This window comes from Oncorhynchus mykiss, chromosome 10 (genome assembly GCF_013265735.2).
Source record: "Oncorhynchus mykiss isolate Arlee chromosome 10, USDA_OmykA_1.1, whole genome shotgun sequence".
Classification (NCBI taxonomy): domain Eukaryota; kingdom Metazoa; phylum Chordata; class Actinopteri; order Salmoniformes; family Salmonidae; genus Oncorhynchus; species Oncorhynchus mykiss.
Genome location: NC_048574.1, coordinates 51051381 through 51065525, shown reverse-complemented (window position 1 = coordinate 51065525; position 14145 = coordinate 51051381). Strand labels below are relative to the sequence as shown.

The 14145-nt window shown below is 42.4% G+C and overlaps 1 protein-coding gene across 1 annotated transcript in view; it reads right to left on the bottom strand.

The window, feature by feature from the left end:
* f11r.1 (F11 receptor, tandem duplicate 1) overlaps nucleotides 1-14145 on the bottom strand; it is a 46311-nt gene that overhangs the window by 28100 nt on the left and 4066 nt on the right. The gene's annotated exons all lie outside the window — the stretch shown is intronic.

Below are 14145 nucleotides of genomic sequence, written 5' to 3'. Positions count from 1 at the left end.
ACTTAGTTGAGAACATTTGTCACTCTGCTCTAGACAGGTACGGTCTAGTTGTCCTCGGATCAACTTTTTGGACCCGGGATAAACTTGTGGTTTGACTAGACAATCACTGGGGTGTATTCATTAGTTGTAGACCGTAGCAAAACATTTTTCATAGCGAAATATTATTTTCTCCAAATGATTTTAGGGGGTGCACACGGCTATTCTGTGTTGAGCAGTTAAGAAACAGTTCCACCTGTTATGCTTCATTTAGAGTTATTTATGCAACTTCAGTTGTAAAAAACATTGGGCTATATGTTTAGATGTTTTATACATTCTAAGGCTGCATGATGCAACTAACGATGATTTGAAAAAAGTAGCATGAAAGGCAGCTTTGTTTTTTTGTGCAGGCTGTACACACTTCAGTCTCATTCACAATAACTAAAATTTCCCGGCTACATCCCCTTTGTGTGGCTGTAATGCCACCTAAAAAAAAAATCCATGCCTTTTGCGGCCAGTGGCCGTTGTATAATAATGATTTTAATTCCCTTCTGCTTGCCAAAGCGTCGCTCACTCACATGGCTCACCGTGACCGGGTCACAGATTGAAATATTTCAATGGATGTATGAATTTGAAGCTTCCGCTTGGCGTTTCCACTCACTACAAAATATGGTAATGAGGGGAAGCCCAGCGGCAGCAGTGAGAGTAGATGGATTTTGGCCTACCCCCTGCACATTCTCATCGATTAAACATTTTATCTAAATACAGTTCCCAAAACTAGAATCTTATGAACAGAGTGGACAAAATTGTAGACTTTAGCCTTTGCCAAAGTTTGTAAAACAAAAGTGCATCGTTTAGGAGTGCAAAAGCAAATTGAGTGATTGCACATGTGCACTTCAGAGTAGGCGTTCCCCAACTGAAATATGCAGATTTATGCTACAAAGGGACCATAGGATCTCGCAAACTCATGCTTGGCTCTGCCCACCTCCTTGCTTATGCTGCCCACTATGACTTCTGTTCTCAATGGAAATGATAGGCTGTTGTCCATCTTGGTTTAGTTATAAAAATCTTTGATTGAGGCTACAAGTGAACACACAACGAGTACACAACTGAGCGTATCCTTATCCAGATCCGAGGCGCATATTGAATAACTGTTTTTTTTTTCTCTACCAGCCAGATGAGTAGGGTAACTGTAACTAACAAACTTTTGTACATAGTGCTGGTTCGTAATATTGACCTTATTTTAGCTCCCCCAAAACATAATACTTCCAAGTCAACTGTAATATCAATACCATTGTAAAGCACAAATTCTCCCCTTTCAGCAAAATCAACGACGAGACCTTCAAGATGCCTGTCTCTGCACGATTTGAAGGAAATTAGCTCCTTCTGGTCTTTTTTAAAATGGCAGGTGGGGAAGTGAAACCAACTGTGTGATAGTGAAAGGTGTGGGGAAAACTGCTTTTTTCACCCGATCTGTCCAACTGATCACCTCTAAAATGTAAATAAAACACTATAAAGAGATACATATACACATATATATATATATATATATGTATATATGTGTGTGTGTGTCAATACATACCTATTTGAAGGTTTGTCAGGTTTTTAGGGGGCTGCTAAAGTTCAGAAATGAAATGAAAAAAATGAATGCATTCAGCTGTACAATTGACTAGGTACAAACAAACAAAGGGACAAGGTAATATACGCGAGAGAGAGGGGCTAACCCTGGTGGAAAGAAGCTGTACGGCACAAAATGAGTTGCAAATGAGTGCAATACGTTACATCGTAACGGGGGTCCGTTGTTTTTCTCCACAACGTCTCAAATTAGGTTATTACCGTGTCAAGCCACGCAGAATCGAAAGTAAACACCCCGGATTTTGATGCAACAGTCCCATTATTTTTCATTTCAGCCTCATTTCAATGCTGCAGTTGTGTAAATTTGTCACCGTTACTAGGGGGTAACTAGCACCCCCCCCCCCCCAAGAACAATGTCTAATTGCTTTGTCTCAATTGCGATGAAGGTCATGCTAAGAACAAGAAAAAAACAGCTAAAGTTAACAATAGGTACAGTGGGGCAAAAAAGTATTTAGTCAGCCACCAATTGTGCATGTTCTCCAACTTAAAAAGATGAGGCCTGTAATTTTCATCATAGGTACACTTCAACTATGACAGACAAAATAAGAAAAACAAATCCAGAAAATCACATTGTAGGATTTCTTATGAATTTATTTGCAAATTATGGTGGAAAATAAGTATTTGGTCAATAACAAAAGTTCCTCAATACTTTGTTATATACCCTTTGTTAGCAATGACAGAGGTCAAACGTTTTCTGTAAGTCTTCACAAGGTTTTCACACTGTTGCTGGTATTTTGGCCCATTCCTCCATGCAGATCTCCTCTAGAGCAGTGAGGTTTTTGGGGCTAGGCAACACGGACTTTCAACTCCCTCCAAAGATTTTCTATGGGGTTGAGATCTGGAGACTGGCTAGGCCACTCCAGGACCTTGAAATGCTTCTTACGAAGCCACTCCTTCGTTGCCCGAGCGGTGTGTTTGGGATCATTGTCATGCTGAAAGACCCAGCCACGTTTAATCTTCAATGCCCTTGCTGATGGAAGGAGGTTTTCACTCAAAATCTCAATACATGGCCCCATTCATTCTTTCCACGGATCAGTCGTCCTGGTCCCTTTGCAGAAAAACAGCCCCAAAGCATGATGTTTCCACCCCCATGCTTCACAGTAGGTATGGTGTTCTTTGGATGCAACTCAGCATTCTTTGTCCTCCAAACATGACGAATTGAGTTTACCAAAAAGTTATATTTTGGTTTCATCTGACCATATGACATTCTCCCAATCTTCTTCTGGATCATCCAAATGCTCTCTAGCAAACTTCAGACGGGCCTGGACATGTACTGGCTTAAGCAGGGGGACACGTCTAGCACTGCAGGATTTGAGTCCCTGGCGGCGTAGTGTGTTACTGATGGTAGGCTTTGTTACTTTGGTCCCAGCTCTCTGCAGGTCATTCACTAGGTCCCCCCGTGTGGTTCTGGGATTTTTGCTCACCGTTCTTGTGATCATTTTGACCCCACGGGGTGAGAACTTGCGTGGAGCCCCAGAACGAGGGAGATTATCAGTGGTCTTGTATGTCTTCCATTTCCTAAAAATTGCTCCCACAGTTGATTTCTTCAAACCAAGCTGCTTACCTATTGCAGATTCAGTCTTCCCAGCCTGGTGCAGGTCTACAATTTTGTTTCTGGTGTCCTTTGACAGCTCTTTGGTCTTGACCATAGTGGAGTTTGGAATGTGACTGTTTGAGGTTGTGGACAGGTGTCTTTTATACTGATAACAAGTTTAAACATGTGCCATTAATACAGGTAACGAGTGGAGGACAGAGGAGCCTCTTAATTAAAGAGGTCTCTTAATTGCAGGTCTGTAGAGAACCAGAAATCTTGCTTGTTTGTAGGTGACCAAATACTTATTTTCCACCATAATTTGCAAATAAATTAATTAAAAATCCTACAATGTGATTTTCTGGATTTTTTTCTCATTTTGTCTCTCATAGTTGAAGTGTACCGATGATGAAAATTACAAGCCTCATCTTTAAGTGGGAGAACTTGCATAATTGGTGGCTGACTAAATATTTGTTTGCCCCACTGTATTTCATGAAATGTTTTTAGAGCACAACTCATGAGCCCACCTCCTGCACTGTTCACACCTAATCCAGTCCCCACCTGGAACTGAACAGGGGGAGAGATGCCAATTGAAAACCGCTTAAAAAAAAATCTAACCAGGTATGAACAAGTTTTCATTAAGAACTGCGACTTGGCCAAGATTAAGCGACAAAAAGCTACACCTACATGTATAGTCAATAACACAATGTAGAAGAGTAGGGAGGTAAGGCAATAAAATGGGCTATAGGAGGCAAAATAATTACAATTTAGCATTAACACTGGAGTGATAGATGTGCAAGTAAAGTAACTGGGGTGCAAAAGCGCCCCCCAAAAAAACACACAATATGGGGATGAGGTTCTTGGATGGGCTATTTACAGGTACAGTGATCAGTAAGCTGCTCTGACAGCAATTGCTTAAAATTAGAGGGGGAGATATAAGACTCCAGCTTCAGTGATTTTTGCAATTAATTCCAGTCATTGGCAGCAGAGAACTGGAAGGAAAGGCAGCCAAAAAGGTGGTGTTGGCTTTGGTGAAGACCAGTGAGGTATACCTGCTGGAACGCGTGCTACAGGTGGGTGTTGCTATGGTGACCAGTGAGCTGAGGTAAGGCGGCGTTTTACCTAGCAAAGACTTATAGATGACCTGTAGCCAGTGGGTTTGGCGACAGATATCTAGCAAGGGACAGCCAACGAGAGCAAACAGGTCACAGAGGTGGGTAGTATAGGGGACTTTGGTGAGAAAACAGATGGCACTGTGATAGCAAACTGGATGTAGTCTGAGTAGAGTGTTGGAGGCTATTTTATGTAGGATAGTCAGTTTTACGAGGGTATGTTTGGCAGCATGAGTGAAGGAGGCTTTGTTGTGAAATAGGAAGCCAATTCTAGATTGGAGATGCTTAATGCAAGTCTGGAAGAAGCGTTTAACCAGTCAACTAGGTATTTGTAGATGTCCACATATTAAGTCAGAACCATCCAGAGTAGTGATGCTACTCAGGCAGGCGCTGCCAACAATTGGTTGAAGAGAATGCATTTAGTTTTACTAGTATTTAAAAGCATTTGGAGGCCACTGAATGAGTAATGTATGGCATTGAAGCTTGTTGAGATTTGTTAACATTGTCCAAAGAAGGGCCAGATGTATACAGAATGGTGTCGTCTGTGTAAAGGTGGCTCAGAGAATCACCAACAGCAAGAGAGACATCAATTGATATATACATTAAAGAGTCAGCCTGAGAATTAAACCCTGTGGCACCCCCATAGAGACTGCCAGAGGTCTGGACAACAGGCCCTCCGATTTGACACACTGAACTCCAGCTGAGAAGTAGTTAGTGAACCAGGTGAGGCAATCATTAGAGAAACCAAGGCTGTTTGTCAATCCCCACATTCTAATCGGCAGACACGAGTCGAAAGCCTTGACCAGGTCGATGACGACGGCTGCACAGTATTGTCTCTCATCAATGGGGGTTATGAGATCATTTAGGAACTTGAGGGCAGATGAGGTGTACCCATGACCAGCTGGGAAGATTGCATAGTGGAGAAGGTACGATCGGATTCAAAATGGTCGGTGATCTTTATGTTAACTTGGCTAGACCTTGAACAGTTTGGGTCTAGAGTGTCTACCCCTTTCAAGAGGGGGATGACCGCAGCAGCTTTCCAATCTTTGGGGATCTCAGATGATACGAAAGAAGTTGAACAGGCTAGTAATAGGGGTAGCAACAATTTCAGCTGATAATTTTAGAAAGACAGGGTCCAGATTGTTTAGCCCAGTTGATTTGTGGGGATCCAGATTTTGCAGCTCTTTCAGAACATCAGCTGTCTGGATTTGGGTGAAGGAGAAGCAGCTTGGGCAAGTTTCTGCAGGGGTGCAGAGTTGTTGGCCAGGGTTGAGGTAGCCAGGTGGAAAGCATAGCCAGCCGTAGAGAATTGCTTACTGAAATTCTTGATTATAAAATTGGTGGTGACAGTGTTTCCTAGCCTCAGTGCAGTGGTCAGCTGGGAGGAGGTGCTCTTATTCTCCATGGACTTTAGTGTCCCAAAACTTGGGAATTAGTGCTACAGGATGCACATTTGTTTGAAAAAGCCGGCCTTTGCTTTCCTAACTGACTGAGTATATTGGTTCCTGACTTCCCTGAAAAGTTTAATACCACAGGGGTTATTCAAGGCTAATGCAGTACACCACAGGATGTTTTTGTGCTGGTCAAAGGACAGTCAGGTCTGGGATAAACCAAGGACTATAGCTGTTCTTAGTTCTACGTTTTTTGAATGGGGCATGCTTATTTAAGACGTTGAGGAAGGCACTTTTAAAGAGCAACCAGGCATCCCCTACTGACGGGATGAGGCCAATATCCTTCCAGGATACCCAGGCCAGGTCGATTAGAAAGGCCTGCTCGCAGAAGTGTTTTAGGGAACGTTTGACAGTGATGAGGAGTGGTCGTTTGATTGCAGACACATTACAGAAGCAGGAAATCAGTCAGTGATAGCTGAGATCCTGGGTGGAGACAGCAGAGGTGTATTTAGAGGGCAAGTTGGTCAGGACGATATCTATGGAGGGTGCCAATGGTTACAGATTTGGGGTTGTACCTGGTAGGTTCCTTGATAATGTGTGTGGGATTTAGGGCAACTAGCTTAGATTGTAGGACGCCGGGGTGTTAAGCATATCCCAGTTTAGGTCACCTAACAGTAGGAACTCTGACGGTAGATGGGGGGGCAATCAAATCACAAATGGTGTCCAGGGCACAGCTGGGGGCTGAGGGTCAAAAACAAGCAGCAACGGTGAGACTCGTTTCTGGAAAGACGGATTTTTAAAAAAGGTAGAAGCTCGAATTGTTTGGGCACAGACGTGGATATTATGACCGAACATCTCTGCAGTAGCCATCTATTTTACGCAAATGGCTGGGTAAAATAGCTAAAAGGCTATAAACTAACATTAACTGTAAAGCTATCAGTCACTCGTGGAAACACTTACAACTGCAATTAAGTTACGTTAACTTTAATGGATTTTACCTCAGACGACCTGTTAATAAGGTTGCTAGCTAGCACTCTAAGCAGCTCATGCTAACTAAAATTACTGGTGGGGAAGTGAGTTGATTTTCAGCAAACTTACATTGTGTAAATATTTGTATGAATATAACAAGATCCAACAACAGACAAACTGAACTAGTTCCACAGACATGTGACTAACAGAAATGGAATGATGTGTCCCTGAACAAAGCAGGTCAAAAATCAAAATTAAGACAGTATCTGGTGTGGCCACCAGCTGCATTAAGTACTGCAGTGCATCTCCTCCTCATGGACAACACCAGATTTTCGCTGACATTCCTGTCTTGCAGGAAAACACACAGGATGAGCAGTATGGCTGGCAGCATTGTCATGCTGGAGGGTCATGTCAGGATGAGCCCGCAGGAAGGGTACCATATGAGGGAGGAGAATGTCTTGCCTGTAACGCACAGCGTTGAGATTGTCTGCAATGACAACAAGCTCAGTCCAATGGCGATGTGACACACCGCCCCAGACCATGACGGACCCTCCACCTCGATAACGCTCATTCCTTCGACGATAAAAGCAAATCCAACCATCACCCCTGGTGAGACAAAACCACGACTCATTAGTGAAGAGCACTTTTTGCCAATCCCGTCTGGTCCAGCGACAGTGGGTTTGTGCCCATAGGCAACGTTGTTGATGTCTGGTGAGGACCTGCCTTACAACAGGTCTACAAGCCCTCAGTCCAGCCTCAGCCCGGACAGTCTGAGCACTGATGGCGGGATTGTGCATTCCTGGTGTAACTTTACACATTCTACAGTCACAAGACGACTTCAGATGGGCCTATGGCATGTCATCTACCGTTTAGATGGGTTAAATGAAACCTGAAATCCAATGAAATGAATGAAACCTGAAACAGAATAACCTATTTTTGGGCAAATTCCTGATGATACCAGTCCCTTGCAAATTGCATCCCTGTGTTGAGAGAAAATGTCAGTTTTCCAGGTGTTGCGCACAGTTTGAGCAAAAAAACTGATTCGATAAATTGAACGAATGGCCAACATGAATCTACTTTCACAGTGAATGTTTTTGTTTATACGTTTTGTGGGAATGAATTGATCACCAAATGCATCATTAAAACAATATTGCACCCATTTAAATGAAAACCTTGCTGTTAATACAGTGCACTTGTAAAGTATTCAGATCTCTTGACTTTCCACATGGTTACGTTACAGCCTTATTCTGAAATTGATTTAAATGCCCCCCACAATCGACACACAATACCCCATAATGACAAAGCGAAATCAGGTTTAGAAATTACATTTACACAAGCATTTAGACCCTTTGCCATGTGACTCAAATCAAATTGTATTTTATTTTAACCAACAACGAACGCACTTAAGAAAAACATTTGTGTTAAAAAAATAAACAAATAGTTAAAGAGCAGCAGTAAAATAACATAGCAAGGCTATATACAGGGGGTACCAGTACAGAGTCAATGTGCAGGGGCACCGGTTAGTTTAGGTAATATGTACAAGGTAAACACTCGAAATTGAGCGCAGGTGCATCCTGTTCCCATTGATCATCCTTGTAGAAACATATCAACTTTGAATCCACCTGAGTTCAATTCAATTTATTGGACATTTGGAAAAGCACACACACACACACCTAAATAAAAACAAGGTCCCACAGTTGACAGTGCATGTCAGAGTAAAAACCAAGCCATGAGATCGAAAGCATTGTTTGTAGAGCTCTGAGGCAGGATTGTGTCAAGGCACAGATCTGGGGAAGGGGACCAAAACATTTCTGCTGTATTGAAGGTCCCCAAAAACAGTGGCATCCATCATTCATAAAATGGAAGAAGTTTGGAAAGACCAAGACTGCCCGGCCTGGTCGCCTAGGCCAAACTGAGCAATCAGGGGAGAAGGGAATTGGTCAGGGAGGTGACAAAATATCAGATCGTCACTCTGACAGAGCTCCTTTGTGGAGATGGGAGACTCTTCCAGAAGGACAACCATCTCTGTAGCATTCCACAAAAATCAGGCCTTTATGGTAGAGTAGACAGACAGAAGCCACCCAGTAAAACGCAAATGAATCCATTTTAGAATAGGGCTATAAATTTAACAAAATGTGGAACAAGGGGTCTGAATACTCCGAAAGCACTGTATAAATCGCAATGCAGCATACAACTGAGATACACGTTTGGAACAAGTTCACTTTCATCCATAGCCTAAAAACACACATCAAGTGCAAGTTAGCAGCTAAGCTCACATCTGAAGGCATTTAGGATGTCTTCTACTGCGGATCATTAAAATATCCTAATGATTATGGTCATAAATATTATAGCGACACGACACCAAAGATGGTTTGGTATGGTTTAGAAATGTGTGAACCAAGCTTGAGTTAAACTGGACAAAAACCAAGGATTCCATCATAACTGTCATTTAAATAGATGTTTTATTTTCATGAATTAAAATATGTATCCCATGTGAAACATACTTTGGAATAACAGACATTTTGGGGCAATAAATACATAACAGTCTAGTAACACTAGTCCCTTGCGAATAGAGCTACAGCCTTAACTCCTGCAGTAATGATACAAATGCACACGTCTTTGTGCTTCTTGAGAATGCAATGCTCAGTTATATAAAATATGTAGAGGTGCTGTCTTCATCATAAAAGCTGATACATATTTTGTGGTTGAAATACTATTGCTTTATTGTATTTTCTCCCTAGTCCATAAACGTCATTGTTCCACAAAAGATGAGAACTTTACCGATGTAAACTAGATAGACACATTCTATTACATTATACTGTTGAGCTAGGTTTTTTTTTTTTTTTACTCTTCAATGGCAACATGACAAAGGAGAAGCTACATGTATCTAATTATAGACAAGTTGACTAACAAAGCCAGAAATAAGCAGAAACATAACTACAATCAGGCAAAACAAACTCGTTTTTGTCTATCCAGAAATGTTCCATACTGTGATGTTTTATTTCAGCTCCTGAACAAAAAAAATATATATGGGACCAACACTTCACATGTTGCGTTTATAATTTTGTTCTGTATAGATAATTTGTAGTCAGCAACATGGGAGTGATTGCTTCCTTTCAAGAGCACAAAACATCTACATTTGTGACCCGTTTCAGGAAACTAGGAGTATAATAGCTAACGAGTTGAGAAAACACCGGTCTCCAGATTACATCTGCAAACTAAGGGCAACCATGGCATCCGACCGGAGACGCATCCATCCATGATGTATACCAGGTAAGACATTCAGATATTACACGTTTCTAATTGACAGAAAGTGGTTTAATTTCAAGTAAAAAAATGCTATTAGCTAGTTAATGTTAGCTAGCTGGCTGGCTTGTTAACATTACGTGTATGATCTAATTATTCAAATCTCAGCCATTTGCTTGGCTAGTTCTAGCCAAATGTTAACATTGATCCTGGTCGATTAGCTACCTGCAGATTCATGCAGTGTAGTAATGTTATGAGTTGGGATTATGGGTAATTGTTTAGCTAGCTACAAGTCATAAAAAGACTCCATTATGAAAGTAACAATTTCGGGTGCGTTCGTAAATTCAGTCTGGCCATCTACTCCAATTTCATAGCACTCGTCTGTGTGCCAGAGCGCAGAATAACTGATGAATTTACAAACGCTCAACACCGGTTGAATATGGCTGGTGTCAGTAAACGTCGGCAAAAAAAATTATAATTGTTGCCAGCAGCAGTTAGTCACCAACGCTCTGGATAACATGAAAACAGCCTAACCAGCTCTGCTAGGGCGAGTAAAATTGTCAGAGTAGGGTGTTCTCTCATGTGTCTGGAAGTAGCTAGCCAGTGAACAATGGTCAAGCACCCAAGCTGTGAGAACGATCGGAGCAACCCTACTGGTCAGCCTGAGCTTCCAGTAGGCCGCTCCGAGAGCGAAACGCTCTGAATTTACAAAATTACAACCTGACAGCACAGTTAGTCACCAACACTCTGGATAACATGAAAACAGCCTAACCAGAACTGCTAGGGCAAGTAATGTTCAGTGAGCTGTTCTCTCATTTGTCTGGAAGTAGCTAGCATTTAGCTTGACTGCTGTAAGTGCAGAACGCTTGGATCAACCCTTAACTAGATGGGTGGGGCTAAAGCATAAGAGGGTGTGAACAATACTGAATGGAAGTAGACAAAGGGCTCTCCAGTAGTAGTACCAAAATATTCAAAGGCTATTTTCTCAAAAGTGAGTTTACAAGTTTATCAACTTTTCAAAGCAGAATAACTTTCCCATTGTTCCTCCAATGTAGTGCATGATACCATTTTTGCAGCTCCAAGTTTACTTTTATCCAATGTTAAAAAAGGTTGCTACATAAGACCATTTTGAGCCGGTCAGTCACATTACTAGACATCTTTGAAAAAGGTTGAGTAGAGCTTTTTTCTCCCTCTCAAAAAGCAGCAGAATTTTATTTTGAGACTAGCTTGAATCTTAGTTAGTGAGGATCTTAAGGGCCAAGAAATTATCAACCTCCTGAGGTTGAAGAGGCGCTGTAGCGCAGTGTGGTTGGACTACACACCCCTATCCACAACACTAGGTGGACCATTTCAGATTGTCAGTGATGTGTACGCCGTGGGAACTTTAAGCTCTTCACCTTTTCTACTGCAGTCCCGTCAATGTGTATAGGGGCTTGCTCCCTCTTCAGGCTCCTGAAGTCCATGATCAGCTCCTTTTTGTTTCGTTGACATTGCAGGAGAGGTTATTTATTCTCCTGGCACCATTCTGCAAAGGCCCTCACCTCCTCCCTTTAGGTCATCTAGTCATTGTTATAGTCAGGCCTACTACGGTTGTCATCCCCAAACTGAAATTATTGAGTTGGAGGCATGCGTGACCACACAGTGATGGGTGAACATGGAGTACAGGAGGGGGCTGAGCAAACACCCTTATGGGGCCCCTGTGTTGAGGATCAGCAGGGCAGAGGTTGTGTGCAGTGCGATTGAATCCTTTTTGGATCTATTTGGGCGGTACGCAAATTGAAGTGGGTCTAGGGTGTCAGGTAAGGTGGAGGTGATATGATCCTTGACTAGTCTCAAAGCATTTCATGATGACAGGAGTTCTACAAGGCAATAGTCATTTACTTCAGTTACCTTTGCTTTATTGGGTACAGGAACAATGGTGGACATATTGAAGCAAGAGGGAGAGCAGACAGGTCTGTGCATGTTCTTAGGATGTGGCTAGGGATGGCATCTGGGCTGGCAGCCTTGCGAGGGTTAACACGCTTAAACGTCTTACTCACGTCAACCACGGAGAAGAGCCCACAGACCTTGGGATCAGGGCGCGGTGGCGGCACTTAACCTCAACGCGGGCGAGGAAAGTGTTTAGCTTGTCCAGGAGCAAGACTGTCCACCACGTGATTGTTGTTCCCTTTGTAATCCCGCGACTATCTGTAGACCCTGCCACATACATCATGTTTGAGGCATTGAATTGCGACTCCACTTTCTCTGTAGTGACATTGATTGCTTTACGCAGGGAACTACACGGTTTGTATTTTGACCATATTCCAAATCACCTTGCAGTGGTACATCTTTTGAATATATATATTTAACCTTTAATGTGGTGGTTTGCGCTTTAAGTTGAGCAAACAGTCATCTATCCACAGATTTTGGTTTGGGTAGGTTTTAGTCAGTGTGAACAACATCCCCTATACACTTCCTGATGAACTCAGTCATCGTGTATACGTCAATGTTATTCTCCGAGGCTAACTGGAACATATCCCAGTCAGAGTGATCAAAACAATCTTGAAGCATGGATTCCTATTGGTCAGACCAGCATTGAAAATACCTTAGCATGGCTACTTCTTTTTGAGTTTGAGCCTATAGGAAGGAAGGAGCCAAATGGAGTCATGATCTGATTTGCCCAAAAGGAGTGGAGGAGAGGGCCTTGTAGCCATGCCAGAAGGGAGAGTAACAATGGTCTTGAGTTGAAGCGTGAGTACTACAGGCAAATGTGTTGATAGAACTTCATTAGCATTTTCCTCAAATTTGCATTGTTAAAATCCCCAGCTACAATAAATGCATCAGGATACAGTGGGGCAAAAAAGTATTTAGTCAGCCACCAATTGTGCAAGTTCTCCCACTTAAAAAGATGAGGCCTGTAATTTAGCATAGGTACACTTCAACTATGACAGACAAAATGAGAAAAAAAAGTCAAAAAAAAATCACATTTTAGGATTTTTAATTAATTAATTTGCAAATTATAGTGGAAAATAAGTATTTGGTCACCTACAAACAAGCAAGATTTCTGGTTCTCTACAGACCTGTAATTAATAGACCTCTTTAATTAAGAGGCTCCTCTGTCCTCCACTCGTTACCTGTATTAATGGCACCTGTTTAAACTTGTTATCAGTATAAAAGACACCTGTCCACAACCTCAAACAGTCACATTCCAAACTCCACTACGGCCAAGACCAAAAGGCTGTCAAAGGACACCAGAAAAAAAAATTGTAGACCTGCACCAGGCTGGGAAGACTGAATCTGCAATAGGTAAGCAGCTTGGTTTGAAGAAATCAACTGTGGGAGCAATTGTTAGGAAATGGAAGACATACAAGACCACTGATAATCTCCCGATCTGGGGCTCCAAGCAAGATCGCACCCCGTGGGGTCAAAATGATCACAAGAACGGTGAGCAAAAATCCCAGAACCACACGGGGGGGACCTAGTGAATGCAGAGAGCTGGGACCAAAGTAACAAAGCCTACCATCAGTAACACACTACGCCGCCAGGGACTCAAATCCTGCAGTGCCAGACGTGCCCCACTGCTTAAGCCAGTACATGTCCAGGCCTGTCTGAAGTTTGCTAGAGAGCATTTGGATGATCCAGAAGAAGATTGGGAGAATGTCATATGGTCAGATGAAACCAAAATAGAACTTTTTGTTAACTCAACTCGTTGTGTTTGGAGGACAAAGAATGCTGAGTTGCATCCAAAGAACACCATACCTACTGTGAAGCATGGGTGTGGAAACATCATGCTTTGGGGCTGTTTTTCTGCAAAGGGACCAGGACGACTGAGCCATGTAAAGGAAAGAATGAATGGGGCCATGTATCGTGAGATTGAGTGAAAACCTCCTTCCATCAGCAAGGGCATTGAAGATGAAACATGGCTAGGTCTTTCAGCATGACAATAATCCCAAACACACCGCCCGGGCAACGAAGGAGTGGCTTCGTAAGAAGCATTTCAAGGTCCTGGAGTGGCCTAGCCAGTCTCCAGATCTCAACCCCATAGAAAATCTTTGGAGGGAGTTGAAAGTCCGTGTTGCCCAGCAACAGCCCCAAAACATCACTGCTCTAGAGGAGATCTGCATGAAGGAATGGGCTAAAATACCAGCAACAGTGTGAGAAAACCTTGTGACGACTTACAGAAAACATTTGACCTCTGTCATTGCCAACAAAGGGTATATAACAAAGTATTGAGATAAGTATTTGGTCAATAACAAGATTATTTTCCACCATAATTTGCAAATAAATTTAAAATCCTACAATGTGA